We start from the raw sequence: 26,124 nt of genomic DNA, 5'->3' as shown, positions 1-26,124 counted from the left end.
CCCCTGGGTGACCTCAGGAGCTGTCAATCAGCCCTGACCTACTTTTCAGCCCTGCGCAGGCTCATTTGCTACACAGACCTTATTGCAGAGCATGCCCAGTGTACAATTGGAATGAGGTAATTCCTCTAAAAATTTCTCTCAGCCAAGCAGCCTGATTGGCTATAGGGCTGCTATAAATAAGTCTGAGGGCCCCTCCCTGGGGGGAGGATGATCTGTTCAACTGAGGACAGAGGCTGGTTCTCAGGGACTGTCCCTCAGTTAGGCTTTGTGGCCTACCGGTCTCCTCCATTGCGATCCTTCCGATTCGTTCTGCGTTTATCCTATTGATCTTTTGGCTCTCGATCTAACTGGCACCGGCTGCGACGACGACTTTGATACTGATTAATGGACTCTCAAACTGAACCTACCTTGATTCCATGGCTCCCAACTCCGGCTTTCATCCTCGACTATCCGTCGATCCCACCGTACCTGGCATTCGACTCCGGCACTGCTCTTCATCGACCTCGACCTCGATCACCCCTTTTGGATTGGCGTCACATCTTATTTCATCGTTCATCATGTTACAGTTTTGTTCATTTGTCCGTTTCGCTTTTAATGAGCTGTTGACCAGCCCTGAGACTTAACCAACAGGCAGCTGCCCGTATCCCTGGCTTTGGCACCAGGGGTAGAACACAAGAGCCTGTTGGGAAACCTTGTTGGCCAACAGACCCCTCTGTTGTTCTGTGTTATACTGTAACCGAAGAGGCTACCTGCACCTACGCCATCAAAGCGTAAGTCAAATAAACTACCTTGTTTGGAACCATATGATTGTGTGCTACTCAGACTCCACCATCGCTAATCCCACCTGTTCGTGTTCCTATCCGCCACCACCCGGCCGCCCCACCGTGACCAATACCGTGAGCTTGGCTTGCCAGCTCCGGTTTGACACTACCCTCTGGGTCCGACCACAGACCCAATTTCCCAGCCAGCCAAGGCCACAATTGGCCAGTTTGGCCAAGAGGTAATCATGGGATACAAGATCAAAGGCTTTTTTAAGTCAAGATATATGACATCAATCTCTTCTCCCTTGTCCAGGTGATAGGTCACCTGGTCATAGAAGGAAATGAGATTGGTCAAGCAAGACCAACCCACAACAAACCCATGCTGGCTATCCCTTAGGATGTTGGCATCAGCCAGTCCATTAAGGATGGCCCCTTTAATAAACTTTTCTAAGACCTTCCCCTAGAAGTTAGGCTGATGGGCCTATAATTAGCCGGACCCACTTTCCTCCCTTTCTTGAACATAGACACCACATTGGCCTTCTCCTAGTCTTCAGGCACTACACCAGGACACCAGGAGTTTTCAAAGATTTGTGCCAGGGGCTGGGCTATGATGCTCGCCAGTTCCTTGAGTACCCTGGGGTGTAGATTGTCAGGGCTAGCTGACTTGAAGGTATCCAGCCTCTTACGGTGTTCCTTCATGAGGTCAGCATTAATGGAGGGCAGGGAATCTCCCTCACCTGGACCACCCTGTCCCGTGGTGAGCATGGGCCATGGGACTGATGAAAGACTGACGCAAAGTACCCATTTAATAGATTGGCTTTTTCCTGGGTGTCAGTTGTCCTGTCTGGTTCAGTAGTGGTTCAATGTTGCCCTATGCTCCCCACATATCTGAAAAAGGACTTTGTATTGTCCTTGATGCTTGAAGCTAGATGGAGTTCATTTGCAGCCTTATCTTTCCTGGTTTGCTCTCTGCAGGACCGGACCAGTGCAGAATAATCCTCCCTGGAGGTTAATCCCAGCCTCTATCCTTTGTAGGCCTTTCTTTTTAGCCCCAGGAGGTCTGCTAGATCCCTGGAGAGCCAGGGGGGGCTGCTGTGCCCTCTTGCTGCCTTTTCTCTGAGATGGAATAGAATTAGCTTGTGCATTGAGGATCACTCTTGAGGAGCAACCACTATTCTTGAACTTCCCTCTCCCTGGGGTCATGGTCCCTTAGAGCCTCACTGTCAAGCATTCTGAGCTTGTCAAAGTCATCTTTCCTGAAGTCAAGGACTTCAGTGTTGCTGACTGACTTGCCAGCTTTACGGTGGAAGGCATAAGCTTGTAAGCACTGGAATTGTATTGTTGTATTGGACTGGTCCCCCTGAGTGAATGCGAGGATGTATGACTGAGAAGACAACTGAAGACAAAGCAAAATCCTCTGGCTGCTAACTGATGATAGCCTAGCCAGAAGAACTTATGATTACAAAACTCTACTCTACAAACCATTTAAGGTAATCAAGCTATGGAACTGATTTCTGGAACTGAGCACCCACCCTATTTATTATTCCTTCAACCCTTAACAATACCGTTGTTAAAGTATTCAAAAGCACAAACTGACTGCTGAAACTGCACATACCGGCAGGCGGAGATTCCTGTGACTAACAGCTGTCATGCACTACTCAAGACCCATGTAGGACATCTGAATTAGGCAGCCAACATGATGCTGGGGGATCACACAAGTCTGCCAGAAAGCGATAAAAGGCAGTGAAGTGTGAGCCTCAGTGGCACCCTATCATCCAGCACCTAGCTTACTGAAACAGAAGGACAAGCAGGTGACCCCATTCTGAAGAAGATATCTGCTTGGAGGAAGCTGACCATTCACAGCAGACTCCAGGGTCTCGGATTCATAGATATACTGACACCATTGCTCTCACAATCACTAGGGCAGCTACTGTACACTATACTACATGGTTTTAAATGACATGGGTTTGAATGAGTGAGTGACCAGTACCCATCATAATCTCAGAATTTGGATTTATAATTTTATTAAAACTTCACATCCCATCTAATAAACTAAATATATGATGATCCTTTGAGTTGGTCCTTTGTAGCCAACACCTTCTCATCTCTAATGTTTGCAGGTTTGAATCACGCCTGGAACAAAGCCATCTAGTACAGTTTCCTAGTTAGAAACGTACCTTTATTAGACATACTTGAGGGTAAAGCAGAGAAACAATATGAGGAGTAGATAACCAACAGGATCATTGTAAAATAAAAGCTGGCTTGTTTAGAGGAAGATCAAGGGTTGTTAGCACCTATGGAATGAAGATATTAGCAAAAATCAAGTAGAAAATAATGAGCCTTGAAATCACTTGATTCCCACAGTTTCACATGAATAGGAATGTGGCCGTCTCTGCTGGGCTGTTCATTTTTACCTTTCAGTGGAACAGGAATCAAAAAGACATGTAACTGCACCCAAAATATCCCTCCTCCCCCAGATCTTTCCCTGCTTTGTTTCACAGGTGAATTTAATCACTGGCTTTGTTGTAACAATCATAGTGCAAATGTTGGATAATGGGATAATGAGTTCTTTGTGATTTGTACATTCTGTTTTAAATGTTAGTTAAAATCGATTTTGAGTTACTTTTAAAATGTTACAGAAGTTTTCAGATAGAATATAAACCGGTTTATGTCTTTCAGATTTGTGACTGAACTTGAGGAAGTCTAGGAAATCTCTTCAATTGAATAGACAGCATAAATGTAAGGTTTTGTTTCCTTTACCTTTTGATATAGCCTCCTTTCCATTCACCTTTCTCCCCACCTTTTTTTCTTTTGACAGTAGATAGACAATGGGGAGGAATGTTGAGACTGAAGTGCTGTTGGGAGTTTTCTTTTCAGGAAGCAAATTACCAGTGCTAGTTTGAAATTGGTTCATTAGTAAATGTTGATTGACTTCCCGATTTTTACACCTAAGGGAAAAAAATACATCCTTTGCCTGGCACACAGAGATAAGAAATGCATTGCTAATTTTTGTCCTCTTAGTTCCATATCTGAGGGTTAGCCAGACCTTCACTACCATCTCTTGAGCTCAACAGAAGCCTTAAGCTTCTTTCTTTAAGCATATGAACTTCCCAGCTTCAATTTCTAAATAAACATGAAATTAAAAAAATATGCCGAAACATCATTTTGATCACAATAGTAAACCAAAGGCATTTCAAATATTTTACGGATGGCAGAGCACAACAGGAGTTGAAGCAGAAACTTGGCAAATATTCTCCTTTAGGTTAAACACATACCAATGTCTGTCTATATATTTACAGAACTTATCTTAAAATCTTTTGGAAAAGTTAAAAAAAAAGGCAGTGGAGTCTATATAACACAAAATTTAATACACCACTTTACACTTTATAAATCTCTCTCAATCCCTCTGAAGCATTAACATGTTTGGAGATGATCAGTCCCTACTACTTTATAACCCTCTACCCTCTGTCTGTAATTTATACTGTCTACTGAACTCCAACTCTGTCTCTCAAAATTTTATAAAACCTTACATCAAGATGAAACTAAACACAAAATCAAGAAGATCGCATACTATTTCCTATACAAGATAGTGACATCCATTAGAGGGAAGAAAAAAAAAAATGCCTGAAAAAATCCACTGGTCAAGTTCCCCTCTGCCCCGCTCCCCACAAAGGGAGGGTGAAAAATATACGTTTTTTGTATCACGACTTCCTGCAGCCTTTAGAATTTTAAAGAGAAAGTGATGTGGTTATATAAGAAGGGTAGCAGGAAGATAAGAGGAAGAAAAGAGAAGGCATTTTTTTCATTTTAAAAGACAGCAAAGTTTTCCATTTTAAAGCAGAAAAGCAGTCTTTTTTAGTATTTAGAAATCAATTTTTTTTTTCTCCAAGCAGCTTTGTGTAACTGACGTGGAAAAAAGTATCAAAAAAGGCAAGGAACAAGATACAAAATGATCATTCCACCATGTGAAGTTGAACACAGCTATTCACAGCATTTCTTGATTGCACTTTGACATAGAAGCAGAATGTGAAGCAAATCTTTTTTCATTTAGCGTCTTTAAAACAGTATGTTTATTTTCTCACTAACTCATTGTTTCTTGTCTTTTGTATAGTGGGAGACAAAAGCACTGCTGTCTATTTTCCTTTTTCTCTGAGGGACTTATCTTTAGCATGTCATTGACATTTTTTTATAAGCACCCTTTTTAAACCTGTTCCTACTACACTTGAGAGGAACCACAAACTTATATTTATGGAGTTGGTTACATAGCTCTATAATTTATTCATTAAAATAGTAACGGTAGCTCTCAACAAGGCCCTTTACCCTACTATAGTCTTTTTCTGCCATACTGCTTTGGAAATGTTATAGAAAAACTAGAAACAATTTAAAATGTTAGCATTAATACGTACATTCTGGAGTAAAATCTCCAATTTCACATGTGGTTTTCAGAATAAAAGCCGAGCCTCGAACTATAGTGAGTAATGATGAAAACACCTAGCTAGCTGTCCCCAAGCTTTCCCTTGTGCCAAGAAATGGTATGCAGTGAAACAGTGAAGGATTTAACTCCCTTGACATCTTATTTATATTCAGTAACTATACTTCTGTGCAGCCTTTTACTTCATGTGCTGTGCACTAAGTATGCACAACACATGCACCTCTGGTCCATTTTTTCATACTTCTCTGGCTAGGAGCTGACACCCCTAATTTTTTTAGCTTGAGCTGCTATTGTAATGCTCATCAAGAGTGTGTAAAACACATTTTGGGCCAAAGCCTGGTTCCATTAAAATTAATCGGATCTTACTATTTTCTTCAATGGGACCAGAATTTAATTAACCTATGTTCCTTTTACATCAGTGGGACGTTTGGCACTAACTCAATAAGAACAGGATTAGTCTCTTAATTCTGAAGGTTAATATCTTGCTTTCTTCCAGTTGAATTCACAGTTGTACTATGATTATGACAATTAGCCTGGTTCTCTCTGGCTAATAGGCCCCAAATAGTTGTATCACATACCTGAGGCACCTTTAGGTCCTTGATTTAAATCTACCACTGAGTTATGACTTTTTAAAATACCATGGAGCTGACCTGAACTAAATTTTACTCATTTACACCTGTAAACAGGAGGCTTCTCTACACAAGATGCTACGTTGCTATAGCAATAAGCTACTGCACTATAGCATCACCAGGCATGAACTGTGATGGCAACACTACTGTGCAGCAGCAATGAGTGACTGCACAGTAGCTCATTGCTACTGCGCAGTAGCAGCTAAAAATAACCATATGGTTTGGGGATTGTGCAATAATGCCAGTTCCTGCAAAAAATTGGCAAAAATGAAACTTTGACGGAAAACGGATTTCATAATTCTGATGGTAGTGTGACCATAAATGTAAAGACTATAATAGTACCCACATTGAAATGAAGTTTTACATTAATGGGAACTGTCTGACAGTGACACAAGGCATTACATTCTTTTGAAACACTACTGAAATCTGAGTACAAGTCACGACAAATTCATATAATATTAACATGCATAATGCAAGAGCTGAAACTTTAGAGGACTACTATACATGGTTTTTAACCCTAAGATCCTTGCCATAAATAGCTTCCATAGACAAATACGGATTTCTGTCCTGGGAAGATTTAGGACAAGGTTTTTCTCTTAACTGTAGTATTTCACAAGCTCGTTGAATAAGAATTCATGGATTTTCACATTTTATTTATTTATTTTATTTTATTTTGTGTTCCATACTATATTAGCATTAAAAACTATTCTTTGTGACAAAAAGTCACAAAGACAATGCACAGATTATAAGTAGGTGTAGTCCTTATTAATGTATAAAACAAAATTGTCAGTGACTTTAATACAGCGCTTAGAATGTTTGCTTTGAAATTGTCGGGGACTCTAACCCAGACTTCCCAGGTCTGTTGTCTGACCGCAAGAGACAGGCAACACCAGCAAGTTCTTATCTCAAAGCTCTTTATTGAAGCGTGCACACAACAACAAAGAGTAGCCCATCTCCTCCAAGAACCAGCCCCCTCTCCTTAATAGTAAGTAAGTTTATATAGACAGTTTTGCATCACAGATTCTACACCTAATTGACTCAACCCCCATGGTTAGTTAGAAACTTCTAGTGCACATGCCTAGCTACACAATAAGAGGCTTTGGGCAGTTCTTACGCGTAAGCATCTTCCTTATCATCAAGCATGCAACTTTTCTTTTCAGCACTGTTACTTATGCTAGTGAGTTCAAGGTAGGTTCAGTTTGTACCATCCCTGTTTATCAGCTCACATTCCAATTGTCATACTGCATACAGAGAGCTCATGATTATCCTGCTTGTGGTCTCTCAGCAGTATTTTTCCATTTCAAATCTATATGGTGGTTTACTAGCACACAGGCAGCGAGCTCAGCCCATCTTGTGGGCCTTTGGGCCTGCTCTTAAACATCCTATCTACCAAAATCATTCAATTTCTAGCTAAGAGACAAATACAATTAAACTTTAAAGTGCTCCTTGTGGAATTGAGATGTCTAAAGAGAGTTTAGAAATATACTGAAGTTTAATTTATAGCACTCATAAGAAATGATATTAAGATACTTGCTGTACTAGAACAACAGGAAAATGATTTCTGCTGCTCTTGGTGCAATCAGTCAATATGAGACATTTGTGCTAACATTTAAAAATCTATTTAAGCTAATTTTCCATTTCATTGCTATACCCATGCCACATTATTCAGTGATTTCACTCTGTGCTTCTGTTTTTGATCTCTAATTAGCAATGCTGAAACAATTTTACTGTTTTGTAAGATCTATCATTTCACCAAATGCAATTTGACATTGAGTTTATAAGAATGAATGTATAGCAGATTGTAAAAAAGATATTTTGAGACTTTTGTTAAGAGGTAACCAATGTTTTCATTGGAATAAGACATACATACATATAGGTATGGTTTGAACCTATGCTCCTTCTGTGCAGGACAAAACCAATAGTGATCCTAGGGGAGATTAGCATTAAGCGGAAACTAATGTTCCAATAGGAAAGTTCCCTAGTTTTCATATACACCCCTTGTCATCTAATCCTTATGTCAGTTCTTGTAAGCATTTCAATTTATTTCTGACTGTGCAACATATGGCATAGCATAAAGATTAGAAATTTTCCTTAACTAATTTTATTTTCATAAAGAAAGAGACATCAGATGATGTAATAATGGTAAGTGTGACTAGCCATCCTCATGCATGAAAGCAGGTAAAGTGAAGATGTCTGGATAACGCCATCTGGAGAAAGAGAACTGGTTCCTCAGCTGGTATAAATCTCCAAAGACATGAATGGAGTTTTGTCTATTTATACTCGATTGTATATATAACTATCACAAAAAAGAATTTTTCTAAAACAGAAACTTGAAAAAGAAATAATGAAAGCTTGTAACAGACAAGGCAGAAAACCATTATTCTGTTTCTTTTGAGTACTTGAATGAAGTTTCCAGAATTGTTCCTAGGCAAATTTTGAAATAGAGAATATGTCAATTAAGCAAATGTGAATGCCAAATTTTAGGAGAAATGACATCATTCCTATTTATGTGTATGATCTAAAATATGAAATTCATGAGAAATTAAATTTCAATTAAGACATATTGGGTGCAGCTACCCTGATGCAATAAGCTCTGGCATATTTGTGCTGGAGTCAGGTGCACCCAGGCACAGCATTTTGATCCAAGGCAGAGCAGCCCCAGGCTGGCAGAGAGCCCAGGTGGTCAGCCCTGGGTTCTGGGTGACAGCATAAGTCAGTGGAGGGGCTGGCTGGGACACAAGGGTGTTACAGTGCAGGGTTAGCCCTTATGTCTACTTACTTTATGGATTAGACAGTATTTCATATTTAGTCAATTTCAGTTTCTCCTCTAAAAAATAATTTAGGATGTACTCCTGCAACTCTACATGTATAAATCATGGTCAGTCAATCTTAAATCACACAACCAACCCTCAATCCTCATTTTACGATGTGTCCAAAATTGTGTGGGACCTGAAGGGAAAGTGTTGACCATACTACCCTTTATCTTTCACATGGCAAAGGGAGATAGCATAAGGCCCAGGCATGACCCCAGCTTCCACTACTAGTCATAACATACAAATATTTGGATCCCTTTGGGTTCCACACTGATTGAAATACCACACACTACAGTTACTGCAGTTACCATATCCAAATTCTCACAGGTAGCATCATTATGGATGTTCTTTGTCACACACTTACACTCATGCAGCCCTCCTTCAGACACTTAGACTACTCAGTCTTCTGCACAGCCCCACTCAAATCTCTAGGTCCCTTAGTTCCTCACTCAGCCCCTCCCTAGGCTGCCAGACACCCTGACCTCTTGTCTGACTTGCTTCCAGGCTGCCAGACCCTCTGGTCCCTCCTTTGGCCCCTTTCTTGGCCCTTAGACCTCTTGGCTCCTCTCTGGGCTGCCAGGCCCACTGGTCTCTCATGTGGCCCCTCTTGGGCCTCAGTATCCTGCTGGTACCACTACACTATTACTGGCTGTTTGTTGGGCCACTGGACCCCTCCAGTCCTACTCTCAGCCCCTGGGTTGCTGGCTCTCTCTAATTAAGCCTTGCCTGCCTTTGCAGAACTCCAGCTAAACTGTTATTATAACTTAACAGCGAACACCTGCCCTCTGACAGGTGCTCAAGCCTTCTCTCAGGCTTAACATAAATCAAAGCCACTTACTTATATAACCAAGCCCTGCTCTTCCCCAGGTACCTTTCTTTGTTCACTGTGTTACAGAGTGTCTTCCTGAATTCAGGAGCCTTGCTGCTCTGCTACCAGGAGCTCCTCACTTTCTGACTCCCAGGGAAGGACTTCCTGGACAGCTCAGGCTCAGGGCTTATAAAGCCTAGCCTGCTGCCGGTCAGAGGACTGCTTGATTCCCCAACTTTGCCACTCCCAAGCAGCCTCTGTGACTGCTTGGCTGGTGCACCTCACTGCTCTACTATACTCTGTCATAAGAATTGTCTCTGCTTGTGATTAATATGGAAAATATTTTTCCTTTTTGTGAGAGTATTTTTTATCAAAAATAATGAACTCTCATTTATCTACATTCCAACAAGTAGGTTCAGTGAAGTCTTTTCTTTTGAAATATGTTTTCTAGCTAGGAGGTTAGGTGAAATAACATCTTATTTTAACCACTCCAGACCATTCCAAAACTAAAATTAAAAAAATAAAATCAATCAAAGCACACATCAGTTCTTTAAAAATATATAACTACATTACACTTGTTTCATTAAATAGACTTTGCATCTATACATTTTCATCTGCCTGTTTGCCTGCCATCTTTCCTAGGTTATTATTATCTGAGCTGTTGCAGGGTTCACTTGAAAAGATGTATTAGTAAATTTGCATGTTCTACAAAATACTTACAATTTGTGCCTTGGGATTTTTTTCTAACCTTGATACTAATATTCAACAGCTACTTTGCAATGAAGATCCTCTACTGATCTAAAAAGATCAAGACTGAGATGGTGTTAAAAGGAAAACAACACACCAGTCTAATTTCAAACATTTATTAATTATATTAAACTGACTGCACTGTAAACCATCCTTCAGGACTTACAAAACGATTGTGCAGGTTTCTACATCAGCATACCTACAGACCATACTGTAGCCACAAATCTGTCCTTTTAAGCTTTTAAATCTCCTTACTGGCAGTGAAAATTATGTACCTTCTGGGATCTGAACATCACTCCCTTATATTAAACAACATTTGGTCTTTAATGAACCTTTCTTTTTGCCCTGCATGGAGGGGTATATCCAATATCCACATTCTTATAAGAAACCATACCATGAGCAGATTCCCCACCCCCTCTCCTTTTTTCTTTCTTTGTACTATATCATCACTTGATTATATTTTCCCCAAACATTAAACCAGATTCTCCTCTGACACCAGTTCTGCAGCGTTGTGACTACCAATTTCTGCTAAGAGAACTGAAATTAGAATCAGTATTTTTGTGTTACGTTAATGAAACTGTTAGTGGAGTAATATCTCAAATTAAAAAAAATGTATTCTTGTAGGCCAAGCGGACCAAGATGACATACTTTTATAATTTTTATTAAACATTTAGAAAAAGTATGCAAGGTTTTCAATTTCTATTCATATGGCATATGTTTTGTATTTATAAATTTCTAATAAAAACAGAAATAACACAACAAAAAACCCCAAATTCATATCTCAGTCTAGTGCTCATCACTCATCAGCCACACATAATAAGGGCAAGGCACTTCAGGTCTATCTGTGCATGCACAGACAAAATGAGGGGTATGTGTGCACAACACTTTAAAGTGGGTTAAATGCTTTTGCACTGCTTTAATGGTGTAGGTGTTTGCATGTTGGCAGCATATTGCACATTAATTCCAGCTGCTGTAACACATTCGGTGGTGTAATTCTCCTTAAATGACTTTGGGGTGAAGCAAACTAAAACACCTCCAAACAGTTTTAGTTTCCTGTCCTACAGCTGTGAAGCAAAGCACCAGGCTCTGTGCAGCTCAGGGACTCTGTAGGCAGCCTGTGCAGGCAGCCTGGCAGCAGCCCAGGAAGGCAGGCTCCACCAAAGGGAAAAAAAAAGTGCAAGGATGTTCTTTTATTTATTTATTTTTCTCCCTGGAGCCTGCCTGCCTGCATGAGCTGTGCAGGGACCTGGTCCCTCCCTCTGCAGCTGCAGTATCCCCCAGGATCACCTAAGCCAGATGCCTGTGGGTGGGTGCCGCCTGAGTGGGGCCACCGCTCAACGCAGAGGGAAGCACCAGCCCCTGACTCCAAGGAGTACTCCATCTACTGGCAACTCTCCCTCCCCTCCCCACTGCCAGAGAAGCAGGTAAGACATGGGTGTACATGACACAGAGGTTTACTTTGCCCTAAATTGAAGTGGTGTTTTTAAAAACCCACCGCTTCAATTTAGGGCACCTGTTTCATCTACACATGCCCTATATGATTAGCACTAATTTACAACATAGTGGGCACATCTACACATAGACCAAAAATGCACATTATCCTATTTTAATGTGCATTAAAGTCACAAAAAGTGCACTTTTGCTAATGCTACCTTTGTCTCCTTGAATAAGCTATTAACCTTTAGAAACTCTTCATATTCTTCCCATTCTGGCTAGGGAAACCACTGGGAATTGAAGTCTCTTCCTCTGCCTGGAATGGAATGAGTATTTGATTCTGCTGTGGCAATACATATGGGCACCCCCTGAAAGCACTGGTGCATGGCTTGTCAGGCCACGCTCACTGTTTAGGGGATGAGTAGGGGGGCAGGTGGGAGCATCGGTGCTCCCCCTGCAAGTGCCGGCTGGGGAGCGGGGCTGCCAGTAAAAGCAGCCGTGCCACTTCCAGACGTGGCTTTGGGACTTCTGGAAGTGGCGTGGCCACTTTTTGGTGAATGCAATCAGCCACCAGGCAGTGGAATTGGTTGCCGGGGGACCTCCGCCCCAGTCACTGACTCAAGAGGCCCATGTGCTTCTGGAAGCATAAAAAATCTAACAAAGCCACTGTGCCATACTGCTACACAGATTGCCATTTGTTCAAATATTGTTTTGTTTTATCCCTCTTTATAAAGTTTTGCTTGTGATTTGAGTGATTGGTAATTTGTGTAACATTTTTGGTGGAGAATGTGTGTGGGGGTGAATAAGGTTCTATGTTGCGGTTATTGATCACTTGTGTGTTATCTGTATAGTAAGTTTCGTCTGTATATGTGTTTGTCTGTCTATCTGAAGGTGTGCACATTTCCCAGTGGTAGAAATGCCAGGTATAGTGGTCTCGGGTTAGACAGACCACTTAGAAAAATAGAGGAATGGCACCTTGCCCACATTCTCCACTAAAAAGTTACACAAATTACCAGTTGCTCAAATCACAAGCAAAACTTTATAAAGGGGGATAAGAAAAGGTACCATGTTAAGTAATCACATAAGTTAAACATGAAGATTCAAGCACACCATTCATACAAATACACACAAATCATATACATCATTATACACATACACAAAACAACCATTTCATCCACACATACACCATATATAGATACCAGCAATAGTTGCTCAATATCAGCCCAGGGTAGCCAACCCCAGCTTATTAAGTAAATGAAGATGATTTAAAGATAGCAGATTTAAAAATAACAGCTAAAACAAAGTAAACAGGTACATCTGTGCTCCGATGAAACAGCACTAAAAAAAGAGACTCACCCAACTTGGCATTTTCAAAGTGTTCTTTTATAGGGATTAGCATCTTTTTTTTCAGTGCTTTAAGGCTTTTTCATACCCCGCTTCTGTTTTTGCATTTCTTCTTCTTTTGTCTTCAACTTATCTTAGCTTTAAAGTGTTTTTGCTGCCCATCTGGCAGTATGAATGCATTCTTTCTCCTCGTTATCTTCTTTGTGCCCTAGACCTAAAAGAAATTCTTCATTCATTCATTAGTTAGTTTACTGACTGGTAGCTTACATTTAGTGCCTTGTTGCTTAAATAAACAGTTAAATCTTCTCCCACCTCTATGCCATTCTCTCACCATTCACCCTTTTACATACACTCATACGTAAAAGCTATGCAGAGTTCATTTACTTATATCAAGCAAAAGACTACAAAATAAATTTTCAAGTTGCTTATAAGACAAAACTAACATGGTTATATTTCACTGTTATTACATTCTATATTAACATTAGCTACATTAATTCAGTTCATGCTATAGTGCTATAAAGATATAGCTAACTTGCCTTACACTGACAAGGCCAGGGCTAATCCACATGCTCAGAGTTGATCCCGGAAGTGGACTGGAAGTATATCTGCTGAATATCTGCCAAATCGAATCACAAAGCTCTTACCCTCGAACATAAGAGGTAGCTGCCATATGAAGCCTCATACAGAATTAGCCCAGCACAAAGAGTAGTACTTCAGCCTATAGGTTTAAAACTTACCATGCTGAAGCACCCTGTCTCAAACTCCAAGCATCAGAAATCAGATAGCATGAAAATGGAGATCCAAACATATGCTTACACACACTTCCTTATCTCAGTTAACCCATAATTAAAATGTTCTTTGGGCTTAGATCTGTGTTCTTTAAGAAATGCAGGACCTTTTCCTGCACCTTCTAGACCATCTATTGAATCTCTTTCCCTTTCTCCCTTTCTTTCCACTAATCAAGATCAACTGAACTTGAATAGTCCAGCAGTTAAGAAAGCATATCCATGGAATTTTATATTCTAAACAGAGAGCTTGTTCCAAAATTAAGCAGAGCTTTTCTTCCTGCTGTAAATACTTACAAAATCTCTACTTTGTCACCTCTGTCCTTCCATCTCCCTTGGGGATCTACAAAAAATTAAAGGAACTAGATTTCTTAGCTTCAAACAAATCATTGTCCCAAGGTGTTTCTCCCCAATACAAACACAGTTTGGGGTAGGGCAGTGGGATCTCCCAATATTTTATCTATTTCTGGGTGGTTCATACATACTCAGGTATTACATGACAAGGTAAATTTCATGTGTTCGTCCTATCAGATTTTTGCACAGACTTTTGGAACAATGGCTGACAAAAAAATCCTATGCAGTCATATGATGATATAAGAGAACTAGAATAATTACAAGATAAAAGCTTTTTTAGGTAAAATTCAGTCCTGGAAACAGGTAAACCTGTTTTATTTCATTTTGAGTTTATTGTATTTACCCAAATCTAAGTTGTGTGTATTTAAGATGACTCTCCCAATAATTAAATTGTAGAGATGGAAAATCTACAATTTTGTTATGATTTTCCACATATAGAAGCTAATTATTGGAAGGTCATCTTAAATTTGCTCCTCCCCCCAGTGCTTCATCAGGGAAAGCAGCATCAAGGATGCAATAAGCTATGATGGGGTAGACAGTGGGGGGGAGGGCAGACAGCCTATACCCTGCCCCCTACCACCTGCCCCGCTTGCTACCAGCATCCCTTAGTGCTCCCCCTCCCCTGACACCTTCCCTTCACTTCCTGGATGCATCTAATGTGATGGCCAGAACCAGAAGAGTTAATGAGCAACTTTAACAGTAGAAATCTGCTTTTTGAAGGTATCTAATGTAACTTATGGAGTAGTTTCCTGTCTGTCTGGAAAAAATATTTATATATATATAGCTTTTTATATGAATTTGCCCAAGCTTAGGCAGTAATTTATTGTAATAATTTCTAACACCTTTTAAACCCATAGGATAACACTATGAATGGCTATATAACCAAAAAATTAGCATAGACAAGGTATAAAAAAATGCACATTAAGTAAGCCTCAGAGAAAGATGGCACAAAAGAGTCATTGCTGTCCCATGCCCCACAAATCTTTAAATAAAAACCAAATCCTAACTGAGGGACTGGTTCTCCCTCTGACAGCGTTGAATCAGAGATGTCTGACTTAACTGAATCAAATTGACATGTATCTTCTAACTGAAGAACTATCAATAAATTGCTAATCAAGTGAAAACTCGTGGTTAATTTCTTTGTCTGTGTTATTATTACTGTCAATTTTAACTTGAATTGTTATGTTGTCTGTTTATTAGCTTAATCTTTTTATTAACCATCATATATGCAAACTATGTTGTTTGTTGTTATAAATAACATTTATTCTTTTTTATAAGTGAAACTTCTCATTGCTTTCCTACCCAACATCACCTCCTCAATCCCAAACCAAAAAAGCCCAGTGGCTAATAAAGTTGCAGTGCTCAGTCAGTCTGCAACTAAATTGGTATACTCACAGCGCCCAGCTGGCCTGTGACAAGTGGTGTCATGAACAGTATCAAGGATGGAGAGTTCAGAGAGGAAGAATGGTGTAGAGGGGGCAGAGTGGTGGGCCCCACTGATTTCTTTAATAGAAGAGGTTACGGGTATTAAGAATCTGGGGTGAGATAAAGAGAGATTGAAACCCACCTGGAATGACCCTGCCACAGTTCCCTGTCACTGGGCTCCATTCACTGCTGTGCAGAAAGACAAACCGAGGAAGCGATGTCTGTTTTGGCTGCTGGCAACCTGCCTAAGACTGGGGGCAGAGCAATCCACTCAGCTCCATCAAACAATTCAATCCCTAGAGAGTCAATTAACCCAGTTTGAAAGTGAATTAAGAGAAGAAAAAGATTCTAGTTCTGTTGCATGCTCAGCTGCCAGGACAGCTCAAGATTGACTAAAGATACTAAAACGTCAAGAGGGAAAGATACTAGTCATACAGGCAATTGCCTCCCTTGAGCAGAAAGTGCAAATGGCATGATCAGTTGAACCTTCCCTTGAAAAGGTTTGACAGTGTCTTTATAATGGAATTCCAAAAACTGATCTGTGGGATGACCCAGACTGTGGAAGTCTGTATGGTGAAATTGCAGAAACTAAGCCAGGAAATGATGAGTATGTGAGGCTTGCAGCAGAAGCCCATGAAATCCCACCTCCTTATGCCCCAACAGTCCAAGAGAATTTAGGAAGAGTTAGCCCAAAACTTCCCAGTGGTGATGACCCATGCAGGGCCACAAGGGGGAAATCTCCAGACAGAGACACAGTCCTTTACTCGCACAGAAGTCAAAGAACTGGAAGAGCAACATAAAGCTAAACCAGGGGAGCCAATAATAGACTGGTTAGTTTGAATGTATAGTGAAGGAGCCTCAGCAGTATCTGTGAATTGCACGGAGGCAGCACAATTGGTTCTCTACCCTGAAGAGAGTGGGTCGGGGTCAGTGGGTCGGGCAGAACCAAAACATTACTCTGTTTTCTGCTGCAATGCAAGCAGGTGCTGCGGGTTATGGCAACATGGAAGAAGAGTTTACCCCCCCACCCCACCGAGCATGGGTTAACTTAGAGGAAGCTATTCATTGTCTTGATCAGCTGGCTTTGTCAGTAATCATTCAAGCAGGAAGCTGGGGGCATACTTTAGATGAAGAATTGGTGACAGACACAATGTGGAGAAAGTTTTGCCAGAGATCACCGACAGAATTCACTTCAGCTTTCCTGACACTACAAGAGGAATTAGTGACTCACCCAGTAAGAAATGTGATATAGAGGCTAGTACAGCTTCTGCCTATCTTGCAGAAGCCGGGGCTTCCTAAACCAATAAAAACTGCAAAGGCCATGGCAGTGGCCCCTAAGAAAGATGGCCCAACTGGGCCCCCCAAATCCAGGAAAGTGGGAAATGAAAAACCCAAAGCTCCGCAGGCACAAATGTGGAGAGAGTTACTGGCAGCAGGGTTTAGTAAAGAGCAAATTGATGGACTGCCTACCACAGTCCTGCAGGTGTTATGGATCAAACACTGTGAGGGTGGGAAGGGGAAAAAGACAGAACCCTTGGCACCCCCCGACCCTCCGAACTAGGAGTCCCAGCTGATCCAGCCCCCCATGCAAGGGGCCATCATGGGGGCAGTAGAGGATTGGGGACTGGTAACACAGAATAATATTAGCCCCTTAATCAAAGTGCCTACAAAGATTTATTTAAATAGAAGGAAAAAGTCAATTGACATGCTACTAGATGCTGGTGGTCAGCTATGCATTTTAGACTTTGCAGAATAGAAGGGGACACGGGGAACCCCCTACCAAGTGGTAAGAGTTGGTAATGCTCCGGGGGGGGGCTGAACCTCCTGGGACTAAATGTGTTGCAAGGGCAGTGGTTTATTCTTAAACAGGAAACCTGGCAGTTTGGCTGCACCAGAGCCCAGGAAATTGAGCAGGAAGACATAATGACAGCAGTAGCCTGATGTTTTATGACTGTCTCGCCCTGCCAGCCATGAAGGGGGTACACTGACCCCAATACAGCATACCCCCCGAGGCAACACAACCAATCCAGGACATCATCAATCGGCAGCTGGAGGATGGAACCATCATTCAGACTCATTCTCTGTACAACAACGCGGTGTGGCCAGTACATAAACCAAATGGGGATTGGCGATTGACTATTAACTTTAGAGCTTTAAATGCCAATACCAAACATTTAATAGCTGTGGTCCCATCCATGCCTGTGTTAACAAAAAACATTAGGTGTTATGGACCCCAGTGGATGGGATCCATGGACATTAAAGACATGTTCTTTGCTATTCCCATCCATGAAGATCACTGGCCTTTGTTTGCCTTCATATTGCTAGGACAGCAGTACACCTACACAGTCCTACCCCAGCGTTGGGTGTACAGCCCTGCCTTGGCCCATAGAATGCTGGCTGTGGTGGTCCATGAAGTCCAACTGAACCACCCAAAGGTGCATGTCTGGCAGTATGTCAATAATGTCATAGTGGGATGCCAGAACCGGGAATTAACCGTTTGTGTTTTTAAGTCCCTAAAGGAGAAGGTGCAGGTGTTTGGATTCACATTGTCCAGAAAAAAGATCCAAGAAGTTGGGCCCCAGTGTGAATTCCTGGAAATCCAGTGGCAACAAAGTGGACCCACCATACTGGCTAAAGAGCTGCAGAGCCTGGTAGATACCGCTGCCCCCAAAAATGTGAAAGAGCTGCAAGCCCAGATGGGACTGTTTGATTTTTAGCGCCTGCATGTCCCTGCATGTGTTGGCTTGGCCTTTGTATAATTTGTGCAAAAAAAAGGCACAATGGGAATGTGGCCCCAAACGCCATCATGCCATGCAGGCCCTCAAGGAGGCACTAACCATCCATGCTTCCCTAGCAGCATGAGGTCCACAAGAGGAACTCTGGCTCCATGTAATGTGTCCAACAGGGGGTCCCATTGGAGCTTATGGCAAAGAGATATACCTAAGGCAGAGGGAAAGCCCCTTGGGTTTTGGAGCCGAAGCTGGAAGGGGGCCAAAGCCCAATACACCCTGTTAGAACAAATGCTGTGTGCAGGAGCCACAGCTTTAGAAGCCACAGAGGCCCTGAGAGGGGAGTTACCCACTGTCATAACCGCTATGGTACCCATCCTGAGAATAGCATTGTCTAACCGACACCTCCTGCCCGGAGGGAGGGCCGAAGAAACAACAGTGCAGAAATGAATCTACTATATTTTAAGTCAGGCACAGCAGGTAACACCAAAGGGATGTCCAGCACTAGTGGAAAAGGTCACAGGAAGCATGGTCACCATATACCCAGACACAACCAACTCTAATAAGCCATCTCCCATCAAGGAAGCACCTCCCTTCTCACCCGACATGGAAACATCAGAAAACATAGAAGTCTGGTTCACCAATGGCTCAGCCAAAGGTTTGCCATACAAATTCGAGAAGTAAGCAACTTACAATGGAAGGAAACAGCCAAAGTGCACAGTATGCTGAACTGGCCGCTGTAATCAATGTAGCCAACTATAAATTGTTACTAGAGCCAGGCTATACAAACCCATTTATATTTATTGTGATTTGTGAATGGTGGTAAAGGGTTGCACCAAGTGGCTACCCTTATAGGAAAAAAAATAACTTCAAAAAAGAGGCAAAAATATTTAGAGCTATGATAACCGGGAGGCTTTGTGAGTAATGGCAGAGGGAGGCTTTCCCCTTCATATATGACTTGTTAGTGCAGCACATGGGAGCAAAAAAGCTGAAGGGCCTAAAGCAAAGTAGAACAGACAAGTAGATGAGCTAGCCAAAGGCAGCACAGAAACCCTTGTTGCTGAAGCAGAAGCTCAGCCACCTCTCGAGAAGGCACCCAGCCACTCCCTCTAGCAGACCCCTGGAGTGCTAGCCGCAGAATGGCTGCATCAACAGCATTGGCACCCTGGCCGCAATGGCATTGCTCGCCTAGCAGCCACCTGAGGCATTCACCTAACCAAAAGGGAAGCACAGAAATTAGTCAACTCCTGCATCACCTGCCAGGAAGTCAAGGCCCAACTAACCCATGCCTCAACTACCCCTTTGTTGCCATGCGATGGGAAAGTAATATGGCAAGTTTAACAATGTGACTTTATAGGCCCACTTCCCTGGACACCCAGAAAGCGACAATATGTATTTATAGCAGTGAAAGCAGTCACCAGAATAATGTTTGCCCGGGCCTCCGCCAAAGCATTGGAAAACCTGATAGCCATCTACCCACCTCCTGTAGAGCTGCAATGTAACAACGGTTCACATTTTCGCAACCATCTTGTGTATAAGTAAGCTGCAAAATGTCAAGTGCTGTGGACCTATCACATTCCCTATCACCCACCATCTAATGGACTGGTAGAACAAGCCAATGGTATCTTAAAGTACAACCTGTGAATGGCCGCTAGTTCAGGCCTCAAAAACTGAGACCCACACCTGGATTGCTCAGTCAACTGGGCCAACATTTGGCCCCACTCCGGAGGAAGCCCCAAGCAGCAAGCCTTTGGTCAAAGTGGGCCCCCCAAGCCTACAGGGCAACAAGCTAAGGGATAGTTGCAGTAAACTGCAGGCAGAGGATCAAGTAGTAGTTAAGCATCCACAGGGGGACAAATGGGAAGAGGTGCTAATAACACGGGACACATATAACTCATAGTAGATGTCAAGGTCAAATCCATCTAACAGGAGCCAGACTCCATTTTTCCTTGTTCCTGCAGATTGAGTCCATCCGCAGGCACAGCTGTAGTAACCTCAGGCTACTCTGGAGTCGTCATCCTGCTCCAGAGCAATGCCGCCACCCTCATCCAGCAATGAAGGGGTGAAACGCCATCATGACGGAACTGCTAGTCATTTGCTACTGTTTAACTGATGTGGGGCATTCCAGTGCGCCTGCACCCCAGGTTGCACCCACTGCCAAGGCTTCGGACATGCTGAGATACTGGGAACGCCCAGCTGCGATCGAAGAAGTGCAAAACTGGCCTCAGTTGTCAGTGATGAATTGTAAACTGGCAAAGAAGAACCTGTCAATGTTACTGTGGGACAGGGTGGTTACTCTGTTTCCTCTCATATGCAAAAATTGAAAAAAATGAGTGCAGGACAAGGGGAGACTGTTGCAGTTTTTTCCAATGGCCCTAGTGCTGTTATATTCTGGCTGCATGTACACTGCCCACCCTGAGTTCTGACATAACAACTGCTGTAACCTTGCCTGCAGCTCGAAATTCTACAACCACCTAGAGCCCAAAGAGGTGACCAAAACCTCTGAGCCCACCACAATGGGAAACAATAGCTCCAGCAGTTCCCCTACCCGATGATACTTTGGTACAATGGTGTACAGATCACCAAATACACGGATCATCCAGGTATAGCAAAGTACTATAGTAATTTAAAAAAGGCTCTTATGCTGTCAAGTGGTAGTCCATTGAATGGGAAGCCAAAACGTCCCATATTCCGAGTATCTTGTAATTCTGCCATGTGAATATCAATTGTCATATGTGCAAAACTATATGTTTTGTTTTTATAAATAAAATTTATTCTTTTTATAAGTGAAACTTGTCATTGCTTTCCTTCCCAACATCACCTCCTCAATCCCAAACCAAAAAAGCCCAGTGGCTAATAAAGTTGCAGTGTTCAGTCAGTCTGCAACTAAATTAATATACTCACAGTGCCCAGCTGGCTGGTCACAACCTACACATGCAATTAATGTGACAGAGGAAACTTCATGGCATATCAGCCTTAACTGGCAGAAGGCCCGGGGGATCTCCCTGACATCCCAGAGCTTTTCCAACCTGGCTCAACATGCTATAGAGGGGTTGGTTGGGACATGAGGGTGCTCCAGTGTGGGATTAGCCACCAGGCAGCCCCACGCTGAAGCATCGTTGTGCCCCAGCCATCCCCATCAGTGTCTACACATGTGTTGCAGTGAGGTAAATAATTCTGCCATAGGAGTGTACTTGTGTTGACAACTATTAACCTATGGTGGAGTTAATTAGTTTTCTCTGTCCTAATAGCACTGCATGTGCAGCTGCTGAGACTTTACTGCGGAGCTAATTAGTCAGATCCTCAGTAAATGTCTTGTGTAGCTACACCCCCCGCCTCCTACAGTGCATGTGCGCCCACACCATTTCTCTCTGCCCCCATATGGCCTTCACCCTTTCTCCCTATCATCATTTACCCTCAGATGGGATTCTCGCTCTGCTCTGGCCTCTGCCTGGCCAGGAAGCTGCAGTTGTGATGGCAGGAACTCCATCCCAGCGCTAGCCCTGGCTCTGGGTCAAAGTCAAAACTAGGACCAGGGCTGGGGCTGCTACTACTGCCACGATTGCTCCTGGGCTGTACTGGGGATAAAGCTGCAACTGAAGGCAAGCCTGGAGGGGGACATAAACTGGGCAGGGAGTGGCTATGGCTCTGACTCTGACCCCAAGCTGAGATCAGGGCTAGAGTTGGAGATTCTGCAGTCATTTGCCTTTGACTTGTATGCAAATCAAAGACAAAGATTTATTTTCCCCCATGTTGAATACAGTAGTCAAGGATGGTGGGTTTGAAAAATTCAGTGTTTAGGAGTTTTAGTTCTGCTTCAAGAAGTAGTATGACAACTAATATACATGAATGTTACATATCACTTCATTATCTGTGCACCTATGCTTTGGTATATAAATCTGAGGAAAACAGAGACAGAAGGTGAGTGAAAAAAGTGAAGGGAAGAAGAAAAAGATAAAAACTATCAAGGATATCTAACACTTCATCTTGACTTCCCGAAAAACTTGCCTTTAAATAGAAAAGAATGAAATTACATTATCCTCTAAAGGGAACAAATGAATTCAAAATGCAGGAGAAAAAAATAACAATTGCAGTGAACTAGGTAAAAGAAAATCAGTACTCAATACTATCCTTTATTCCTGTTCAACACAGATTCCATCTTTCCAAGCTAATTTGTTGTCTCTGTGTGTGTATTGCTGTAATTATCTACTATAATACAAAAATCCTCCACATAAAATCCTTATAATATAACATTTCATCCAAAATGAAACACTTAGAATTGAAGTGTTTTGTTGCTATCACAGTTACAAAAAAATTCAACTGATTATTATTTCAGGATAGCTTATCCCTTGCCTCCTTAAACACATTTTACTTGTCTCAGTATACCAATTATTTGCTCTTTCTCCTTAATTGTGTTATGGAACCATTCCAGAAATCATAAACAGAATAGAAAAAAATTAATAGTCAAGGTATTAGAGAGAAATGCATTAATTTAATGTCTCATGAATATTAATATTCATTGAGGACCAATATCACTTTTAATTTAACACTAAAGAAGCAGTTATACTTGGCCTTAGGAATTCAAATGCCTGTTGTTCAAGTATTATTTGGCCTGTTGATTAATTTATTATCAGTTTACCACAAGCACTATGCATAATTGGGATTTCCCCTGTGTCTCTACTGTGAATATTAAGAGTTCAATACAGCCCTTTGTGTATTGTGTTCTGCACAGAGGTAAATCTCTCGTTTATAGGTTTATTTAAATACTATCGACATTCTGCTCAAAGCATAACAAAAGAGCAAGTTAATGAAGTGTTTTGTTGCTGTTTTAGGCTTGGGTTCCTCTATATTATTGTTTATAGTGCATTATTCATCCTGGGCTCTACATTTAGCAACACTTCAAATATTCATTCTTTTTGCCAACACACACACACACACACACACACACACTCCCTCCCTCCAACCCTTCACCCCCACCCACCAAATATTTTTGAGACTATGTGAACCTTTCAAAATGAAATCTGTATGGCTAAATAATCACTTTTCAGGTGAGTTGGAGGTCAAGAGTGGGGTCCTGCAGGGATCTGTGCTGATCCCTAATTTGTTCAAAATTTTTATGGAACCTTTTTTTGGAACTACAGACCAGTCAGCCTCGCCTTATTCCCTGGAAAAAAATATGGGACAGGTCCTCAAAGAATCCATTTCTAAGCACTTCAAGAAGGAAATGATCAGGAACAGTCAGCATGAATTCACCAAGGGGAAGTCATGCCTGACCAACTTGATGGCCTTTGATAAGATGTCTAGGTCTGTGGATGTGGGGGAAGCAGTGAATGTAATATACCTTGATTTTAACAAGATGTTTGATACCATCTCCTACAGCATTGTTTTCAAGCAGGCTGAGGAAGCACAGGTTGGATGAATGGACTGTAAAGTAGATAGAAAGATGCCTGGATTGTCAAGCTCAATGTGTAGTAATTAATGACTCAATGTCTAGTTGGCAGCTGGTATCAAGTGGAGTGCCCCAGGGGTCAGTCCTGGAGCTGGTTTTTTTTTTTTTTTTCAATATTTTTATTAAGCATCTAGAAGATGGAATGTATTGCACCCTCAGCCAGTTCATGGATGATACCAAGCTAGTGAGTAGGAACTCCAATGGAAGGTAGGGCTTGGATTCAGAGTGACCTAGACAAATTGGAGGGTTGAGCCAAAACAAATCTCATGAGATTTGTGACAGAGCACCTTTGGGGTGCTCGCCACTTGAAGGCTCTCACAGGCTCTAAGGGGATGATCCTGCTTTGGAGAAACAGCAGGGGAAACCTCCCCCAGGAACTATTTTAAAGGGGAAGGTGTGTGGCAGGGCACTGTTGGTGCCTGCCACTTTAAGAGTGTAGCCAAACAGCCAGAAGGTGCTTGATTGAAGTGGCTATTTTAGATCTCTGGCCACCCATATAAACAGGGCAGCATGGGCTGTAACATTGCCTGGCTGCAAGGCTCCATTATATCCTGGAGGTAAGGGCAGGAGTTGTAGGGGATTGTTTGGAGGCTCCTGGTCTTGGACATGACCTAAAACTGCACCTGCCAGGAGTGGGAAGGCTCTCAGTGGTTTGGGAGTCCCCAGGAAATGCAAGGCCAGTTATCATCCCAGTGAAAGGCAGGTAGAGGAGTCTTAACCCTAGCTCTCACCTTTGAATGGGTCTGGTAACATTGGAGTTAGTGGGGGCCAGGAACGGCTGTGGCCACATGAGTCCTGTGGGGTAGAAGACCCCAAGGAGTGAGAGGTGGGGCCAGGCATGGCTATGGATGCCTGAGCCCTGTGGGGTGCAAGGCCATTACCTGGATATGGGAGTGCATAGTGAAATCTCCAAGTTTGCAGATTATACAAAATAATTCCAGATAATCAAGTCCCAAGGTGATGCAGTGGAGGTACAGAAAGATCACATCAAGCTAAGAGATTGGGCAAAAAAATGGCAAATGAACTTCCATGTTGACACATCCAAGGTAATGCACATATGGAAGAATAACTTTATACATGCATAATGGTGGTGTGAACTATCTGGTATGACTCAGGAAAGACACCACGGGCATGGCCCCACATGCCGGGCATACACTAGCAGTGGCAAAAAAAAAGTAGTGGCACAAATTTATGCCACTACTTTTTGCCACTGTGCATGTCCCTGCCTGTGGGCTTTTGGGCAAAGCAAAATGGAGAAACTGTTATTTCCCCACACCTCCTGGCTCCCAGCATACTGGAGAAGCTGGGGCAGAACTAGAGGGGAGATGCTCTGGATGGCTGCCAGAACATCTTCTGGGAGGACCAAGACTCTGTGTCTGCTAGCACACACTCCTGTGGAATGCGCCATGATACTTTTCTTCATAATGTTTGTTTTTCCTACTAAGATTTCCCAGTGGCGAAATTTTCCCCCATTCTGCGCTACAATTTTACAGTATGAAGTACATTTCAATATGCCAGGCATGTGGTTTGCAGTGCTACAAAGAGGTTTACAGTGCCACAAATGACATGTTCCTGAATGTCTGGATCTGGCACTTGGGGTCACTGTAGTTAGTTCTCTAAAAATGTCAGCTCAATGTGCAGCAGTGACCACAAATGCTAATAAAACACTGGGCATCGTTAAGAAAGGAAAACAAGACAGAGAGTATAATCATGTTATTATACTAATGCATGGTGCACCCACATCTTGAGTACTGTGTGCAGTCCTGGTCTCTGAATCTCTAAAAAGGTGTAGCAAAATTAGAAAAGGTACAGACAAGGGCAACCAAAATGATGAGGTTCATGGAGCAGTTACCATACCAGGAGAGACTGAACAAGGTGGACTTCTCAGTTTAGAAAGGAGAGGGCTGAGGGGAGATATGAGAGAGGTTTCTAAAATCATGAAGAGTGTGGACCAAATAAACAGGGAGCCTTTGTTTAGTAAGTCCCAGAATACTAGAACTAGGGGACACCCACTAAAATTAGTAGGTGACAGGTTTAAAACTAACAAGGGAAAGCAATACATAGTTGACTAGTGGAATTCACTGCCACAGGAGGTAGTACAGCAGATAGAAGAACGATGCTTAAAAAAGGACTAGATCAATTTATGGATGATGGGTCCATTAATTGCTGCTGAAGAGAAGTGTTGCTGATGTTTCTTCTGGCATCTCTCAGTCAGTAATGGTGGATGCCAATGTTAGAAATGTGCAGCTTGCATCTTGCACCTGATAAGAAAGAAATACTGCCCAAGGCTCCTTTCTCCCCCGGTCCCGCCTTAGCCTTTCTCATGCTGATTACAGAAGCTGGAATTCAATTGACTGTGGCCTTGGAGTATGAACTTTTGGCGAACTGTTGTAGTTTCTGGGCATGCTTAATAA

Source organism: Crocodylus porosus, unplaced genomic scaffold, assembly GCF_001723895.1.
Source record: "Crocodylus porosus isolate Cpor-Errol unplaced genomic scaffold, CroPor_comp1, whole genome shotgun sequence".
Taxonomy (NCBI): Eukaryota; Metazoa; Chordata; order Crocodylia; family Crocodylidae; genus Crocodylus; species Crocodylus porosus.
This window is presented reverse-complemented; position numbering follows the sequence as displayed.